Source organism: Pseudonaja textilis, chromosome 2 (genome assembly GCF_049901715.1).
Source record: "Pseudonaja textilis isolate UNSWEBS1 chromosome 2, rPseTex1.2, whole genome shotgun sequence".
Classification (NCBI taxonomy): Eukaryota; Metazoa; Chordata; class Lepidosauria; order Squamata; family Elapidae; genus Pseudonaja; species Pseudonaja textilis.
In genome coordinates, this window is record NC_141991.1 from 16,232,340 (window position 1) to 16,240,794 (window position 8,455).

Below are 8,455 nucleotides of genomic sequence, written 5' to 3' on the forward strand. Positions count from 1 at the left end.
CTTGTGGAGCAAGTGACACTAACAGGCATATTTCTGCATTTAGCCCTCCAAGTCTTCAGACTTCGCTACGTAACCTCTACTGCCACCTTGTGGAGCAAGCAACACTAACAAACATATTTCTGCGTTTATCCCTCAAGTCTTCAGACTTCGCTACGCAACCTCTAGTGCCTCCTTATGTAGCAAGCACCCAACACACCCTAGAAACAGCCATACTGTGTGCTGTGCTAGCATCTCCCAGACTCTGCAGTGCTATATACATGCTCAAGTATTAAATCCAGCAGCAATTCTACGTTTTACTACCTGCTTGCAGTGCACCCTAGTACAAAAAAGTGAATTGCACAGAAAACCACTAAATTTTCCAAAAGTCACCTTTTGCCAATTTTAAACATGGCAACTACTTCAGCCATGACAGATATCTCTGATGTACCAGGGGACTCCAACTCTCACCCACCTTTGACGTAAATGTGGAGCCTGGTTCCCAACAACCACTTTTAGATGTCCAAACCTCTGGAGAAACCGTGATACCTCAGAAAGCCTACGACCTCAGACACCATAGGAAGCTTACCTCACCCATGGTGACATGCTTCAGAGAGGATTGGAACAGGCAGTATCTCTGTCATACAAATGCATGGACAGAGCTGATCAAGATCTGTGACACCCCCCAAAGCAAGTTGCCCCTCAAGAGCCTCTTCCTAATGCAGAAGGAGTTAGAAGAGCATTTCACATGGTGGAGAAACAGTGAAAATAAGCTCAAGCACATACAGTTGAACCTGGAAGACCCAGAGCTCAAAGAACACATTCAATGCTTCAAGGAGGCAAACAAAGAATGCAAAGACTGCATCTATGAAGAGAAAAACTCCCTCCAGGCCACGCTCCTCAATGTGCAACAGGAGGAGCAAATACCAAGGGTGAAAGCCACATCTGACAGAGGTCTTCAATCACAAGCAGCTTCTTCCCACCACTCAAAGAAAGCCTCCTCCCTCCATCCCAAATTGGCTAGATTGCAGGCAGGTTCTAGTGTCTCATGCCAATTCTTTGCTGCCGGCTCTCACCATCCTTCCAGAACATCCTCCCATTGTAGCAGCACATCTAAGGCCTCCAAAGCAGCCAATTACGCCGACTGAGCTGTAGAAGCCCAAGTTGAAGCTGCAGCAGCAGAGGCAGATTTATTATGGCAGAGGTGACACGGCAGAAAGCTGAAATGGCCACTCAACAGGCAGAAATGGCCAAAGCTCAGGCCAATCAACAAGCAGCAATAGCCAAAGCTCAGGCCCAAGTAGAGTTACTCAAACGACAAAGAGAGACGGCAGCGAAAACAGCATGGGCTGCAGCATGATAGAAGGCGGCCAACGCTGCCTCCCTCAACTTCGACCTCGAAGACTTGGGAGAAGAGAGCCCAGATACATGGGTCAAGGCCTATGTGGATGAGCAGCATTCACTTCATAATGAGCAGATGGAACTGCCTCAGTTGCCTAGCAGCCTCCCACAACAGGGAAGCACAGGGATGAATATCAATCACAGACTACACATCAGTTCCGCAACTGACGTTGTATGACCTAAAGTATGAGATTCATTTCCCACCAACAGCAAACCTTCCCCAACTGATGTTGTGCATACTAAGGTCCTAGATTCTCTTCCCAGCACCAGCAACCCTACTTCAATGTCTCATGGCCTGCCAGGTGAGCAAATTAGCCCACCAGTGAGCATGATGACTTCTCGCTGAGTAGACATGCAACCAATGACACCTGCCACACTCAATCCTCAGGTGGTACCATTCCAGCCACAACCTCCACACTACCCGAGTTCGCAGGCACAACCAGATAACTGCAGCCAGCCTACACAGCAGTGTGAAGCTCCATCATTGTCTCTGGAATGGCAGAATGATATCCTCCATAAGCACTGGGAGGAAAGCTACAACCCATCATTGACGTACAACTCGAACCTACCCTATGAGAATCCAAAGGAAGACCCCTCTATGTCAATGCCTCAACCCAACTCTACAGACGATGCTGACTACTGGAGAGAGTTGGCAGTAAACAGAGGAAAGCTAGATTTGGATGCTAATGGTGTATACAAATTCTCTGATGAGCCAGGCGGCAAATATCTCATATGGAAGAAAGTTTTCCTGCGCCCCATTCAGGCTGCATGCCTGAAATCTGATGAAGTACTCATACACTTGATGGCATGGCTAGGGCCGCAGTCTGCCAGAGATACGAAGGCACTTTATGCCTCCCATGTAGACGACCCAGATGCTGCCCTATGATCTGTATGGCGCTGCCTCAGATGTACAATCAACACTCCTGGATAAGCTTCACAGATTTCCTAAAATTCCTATCGGCAAGCCTCACCTGATCACGGAACTCTCTAATATACTTATACAACTGAAAGCAGCACAACAGGATCCCAAGTTACTGGGACTCACTTGCCTTGACCAAGACAACATGCAAAACAAGATCATTTGAAAACTCCCACAGGTGCTAATTGAACAGTGGCTCCAGATGTCCAACACTTTCTTGGCCAAGGGTTGCCACAACTTTATACCCTTTACCATTGTTAGGGATACACCCTAGCAGAATCTGCACAGCTGTCAGGCAGGCAGGCAAAATATGTGAGATAAACATTTTTGTAGCTTACACTCAGTAAAACAGATACACAGTGCTAGTTAAATAGTTTATTCCAGTAAGAGTTATAGCATAGTCAAACAGTCCATATATCATTCACTAATTCAGTCCATCCAGGGATTATTCAGTTGCTAATTCCAGTATCGAAAAAGAGAGGTCAGTAAACTTACAAATATCAGTCCAGTAATATATCTCCTCGCAGTAGAGATATGAAGAAGTGAAAACCTCCTCTCTTCCTTCAGCAACTCAGCAGTAGGGAAAACACGCAGTTAACAAACCATCAATTCATCAAACCAGTCAATCATCAGGAATCATCAGGAATCATCAGCAAATGAGCAGGTTCTCTTGCTCCCTCTTATGGCGGTTCAACACCGCACCCAAAATTACATGCTTTGCAGTTTAAAGTGACACACACTTAAACTTACTATCATAGTTTATATATATTATTTTACCCAAACTACGTTAGGTAACCTATGTTATTCCTAACAACCATTCTTGAAAAATTTGTGGCCCACCAGGCAATAGTGTGCAACTCCTCCCGGGCCTGTGCACTCAGAGCTGTTAGCCCTCCCAATGAAAAACGATACAACAGCACCCATATATTGTCCACAGGCCCTATGCACACTGCAAGGGAAAGACACTTCACAGCTGTCCATAAGACAGAGGTACACTCCTCAACCTTCACAAGTTCGGCAGCTGAGAGGGCGGAGCTGGTGTCACGATGATACAGCATGTGATCTTAGAGGTCTGAGATCACTGTCGATATCTTTGCTCCTGGATGGTCCAAACGGATGTCCTGAAGAGATGGTGAATGTAAAGAGCACATCCTGTCGATCCCAGGGACACCACAAAGTCCCTAATAGATCCAGGAGCTTTTTTTGCCAGCGGCAAAGAGGCAACCATTAAAGCTGCTGAAGTTGGGACAGTTCCGAAACGAAAGAGAATGGAAAGAGAAAGTGTGCCGGTTTGGTGAGATTTTTTTCTTTATTTTAAGATTTGAAAGGACATTCTAAGGAAAAGAAAGAATCTGTAAAAGTTTTGACAGAAAGTCAAAGTAATATTTTTTTTCTCATTGCTGGATTTTTTACACATGATTTTATATTTTGAAACTGGACTTTTTTTTTTCTTTCACCTACTCTTACTCTCCTTTTTGACTTTATAATATTTTAGGCTAGAGACTCCCTTCTTGTCATCTTTTTAAATAGCTCTTTCCCTTTTTAATTAATTTTTATTATATCTTGTTTGGAAAAGGAGGGGGAAAGTGAAAGCAGAAGAAACTTTGTAACACTGCCAACTAGAGACTTGAAAATATTCTATCTCTTTTTTTTCTTGACCAGACAAAGCTGAGAAAGAACTGAGACTTCTTTTCAAGGATATTACCTGTTTGGTAAGATAGAGGGACGAGCATGGGAGAGTATTATTGCAGGTGCTCTTCTGGATTTCTATCAATAGCTGGAGTCTGGTGTTGAAGTTTATAGAAAAAAAAGGTGATAAGACTTTGGAGAAGAGAGTTATAAATTTTAACAAAAGCCTTGGATAACCAAACAAGGTGCAGTGTGCTCTTTTTACTTTTTTAAAGCTGGGTTATTTCTTACTTTAACAAACCCCCTCCTTACTAGCTTACATTTTGTAATAGCTATTTGGATCTTTGGACTTTTGGAACTTGTTTTTGTCTTTTTGTTTTTGAAGTCTAATTTTTATGTTTGCATTTTATTTTAAAGGAAAAGCTTTGTATTAATGATTCCCTTCCTTTTTCTTTTTTTTTTTTTTTAAGGGAGTAGTCTCTTTTCTTTTTTCTCTTTCCCTCCCTTGTATTTTTTTTCTATTTACCTTCCATATTGGGTTTTTTTTTTGTGGCTTTCTTTTTTTTGTTATGCATCTTTTTATACCTGAGACTTTTTAATTGGATTAAGGTGTTGAAGAACATGAAGAATTTTTCTTTTCTTTAGTTTTTTTCTTTTCTATTTCTCTGCTTTTTCCAGGATTTAATATTTTTTTTTCTTTTTTGTGTGTGTTTATAGTCTTTTCTTCCATTTTTGAGTTTTTACTGCAATCTAACCAATCGATTGGATTAAGATATACAAGAACCTGAAGAAATTTTCTTTTTATTATTATTACTATTGTTATTATTTGGCTTCTTTTTTCCCACTAAGGTCTGGAAGAACCTGAAGATTTTGAATTGTCTGAAATGAGTAGGAAACTAACAGCCCCTGGTTCCTCAACTTCTACTTCTTCCTCTTCACCATCTGGAGGACAACGCTCAATACAGAAGATGTTACAGCAAGAAAAAGAAAAGGAAAAAGTGACGCTGCAGACGATTATGCAAGGAATTCAAAATATACAAATAAGAACAGAGAATATTGAAAAGAGAATAGAGAACATTGAACAAAGAACAGGAAAAACTGATGAAAAGGTGGAGAACATTCAACAAATGATGATGAAGTATGATGAGAGATTCCAAAAAATTGAAGAAGATAAACAGATAAGAAGATTGGAGATACTAATAGCAGATTAACTGTGGTTGAACAAGATAAAAGTAGGATGTTGAGATGGGAGATGGACAGATCTGAATTTTATCTCAGATTCCAAAACATAGAGGAAGAAAAGGGACAAAACCTAGCTGAGATAATGATAGAAATTTTGGCTGAAGCTCTGGAAATAACTAAAGGGAAGATGATGGATGGAATAGATGAGGTTTATCAAGTCTTCACAAGATATGCAATGAGAAATAGCTTACCAAGAGAAGTTCACATCAGATTTACAAAGAAAGCCATTAAAATGCAAATATTGCAAGTGGCAAGAGAGAAAACACTGAAATATAAAGACAGTGAGATTGTGGTCCCGAAACAAATACCCAGAAGAGTGAGAGAGATGAGAAGAGAATACCGATTTCTGACTAAAATTCTACTTAAAAAAGAGGTGAATTATAGATGGCTGATCCCAGAAGGTTTAATGTTCACATGGCAAGAACAGAGACATAGAATTGACTCAATTGAGAAAGCAGAATTATTTTATACAGAATATTTTTGAGGGAAAGAGGAGGAGGCAGAAAAAGAAATCTCACTAATTGAATTCCAAGAGGACTGCCAAAATAGCGACTAAAAAAGAAGAAGGTGCAGTAGGCGAAAAGGTGGAAGTCAAAGCACAACGTGAACCAAGATCTATGAGAGCTGCTAAACCTAACTACAAAATATAACCATGGAAGAGAAAAAACTGATTACAATTAACATAAATGGACTTAACTCAGCTGTTAAAAGAAGATTTTTTTTTTCATAAATTAGAGAAATTAAAATTTGATATAATCTGCCTACAAGAAGTACATATTAAAAAGCAACATGAACAATTGCTGATACAGCCAAAATTGGGGAAAATATTTACTTCTTTGACACAATGCAAGAAAAGAGGAGTGGTTTTATACATTAAAGATATTATCCCAGCGAAATTTATCTATACTGATGATGATGGAAGATTACTAATGGTGGAAATACTGGACAATAATATGAAAACACTCCTGATTGCAATCTATGCCCCAAATGACAATCAAGAAGAATTTTATAGAAAATTACATATGAAAATAATTGAACTGGACTATGCTAATATCGTTATGATGGGAGACTTTAATGGAATTGTAGATAATAAATTGGACTATACAGCACAGAAAACAACAAAGCAAAACAGAAAGACTCTCCCTAAATCTTTTTTCAAAATGATAGAAGAAATAAATTTAAAAGATACATGGAGAGAAAGAAATGCTAAGACTAAACAATACACCTTCTATTCAAACAGACATTTATCATGGTCCAGAATAGATATGATATGGATATCAACAGAATTGTTAGCTAATATTCAAGAAATAAATATTGAAACAAGTACTTGAGCAGATCACAATCCAATGAGAATTAAATGGAAAGGACAAAGAAGAAGATCTAGATGGACATTAAATAATACTATATTAAAGGAAAAAGACTTCATACAGTGGATGGAGAAAGAACTGGCTTTCTTCTTTAGAGAAAACAAAAAAGAAGATACATCAATGCAGAACATATGGGATACGATGAAGGCATATGCCAGAGGCTTGATAATAGACTATACAAGGAAAAGTAATACCATGAAAAGACTAGCCTCTAAGGCATTAGAGGATGAGTATAAAGGACTTGAAAAAGAGCTACAGAAAATGCCACAGAAAAAGGACATTAAGTTAAAAATGGATATAATTAAATATAAAATGGGACTAATGGAAAAAGAAGAACTAGCACAGAAAATTAAAGGTGCAAAACAGAACTATTTTGAAGATGCAAATAAGCCAGGTAGATGGTTAGCATATAAATTGAGAAAGAAGAAAGAATCAAGGAAAATATTGCAATTAACAGATGACCAAGGCCAAGTTTGCTACGGTAGTAAAGAGAAGAAGGAAATTATACGAGACTATTATGGGAAACTATACACACAAGAGAATATTGATGAGGAAAGAGTTAAACAGTATTTACAGAATGCTAATCTACCCCAGATACCTAAAGAGATTGAAACAATGTTAGAAAGCAATATAACGATGATGGAGTTAACTGAAGCACTAAAGAAACAAAACAATGGAAAGGCACCAGGCCCAGATGGACTTCTGACAGAATTTTATAAAACACTACAAGAATTGTTGAACCTTCCATTTCTAGAAGTTATGAATGAAGTTATGTTAAAGAAGAAGTTACCTAAATCATGGTCAGAAACTTATATTACACTTGTCCCAAAAGATGAGGCCGATCCTTACAAATCAAGAACTATAGACCTATTTCCATACTAAATGCAGATTATAAAATTTTTGCTTCAATATTGGCAGAAAGACTTAAAAAAATACTTAAACAATTTTATCCATCCTGATCAAAATGGATTTCTGCCAAAGAGACAAATTAAAGACAATATGAGAGTAATCTTGGACACTTTGGAATACTATGAGACACACCCTGAAAAACAAATGGCTTTGATATTTTTAGATGCACAGAAAGCATTTGGTAATGTGAATTGGCGATTCATGTTATTACTGCTGGAACAGATGGGCTTTGCAAAAAAAAATATTCAAGCAATAGAAGCTATATATCATAAGCAAAGAGCAAAGGTAATGATAGAGGGAGAACTGACAGACTCTATCGATATAAGAAAAGGAACAAGACAAGGGTGGCCACTATCACCTCTGTTGTTTGTGTTAACCTTGGAAGTGCTAAATAGAAATATTAGAGAGAAAAATAATATAAAAGGGATGAAAATTAAAAAGGAAGAATTTAAGTTGCAAGCATTTGCAGATGATCTGGTTTTCATTTTAGAAGACCCACTAGAAACAGCATCAAAATTGATAGAAAAGATAGAGATATATGGAAAGGTGGCTGGTTTGAAAATAAATAAAAATAAAACAAAGATCTTGACAAAGAATACGCTATCAAGACAAAAGGAAGAACTGGTGGGATGTATTGAAAATTCAGGTCACGAACAAGATCAAGTACTTGGGGATACATTTGACAGCAAGATGTAGTACATTAAAAGAGAATAATTATATCAAACTTAAACAGCAGATAGCACTAGATTTGGCGAAATGGGAAAATTTACAACTGTCATTAATAGGGAGAATATCAACAATGAAGACGAATATATTACCCAGAATTTTATATTTGTTCCAAACAATTCCAGTTAGGCTTGGAAAAGATTATTTTGAAGATTTAAATAAAATTGTATTGAAATATATATGACAAGGTAAGAAAGCGAGAATAAAATTAAAACTTTTGCAAGATGCTAGAATTAGAGGAGGATTTGGTTTGCCTAATTGGGAGTTGTATTACCAAGCTACAAAT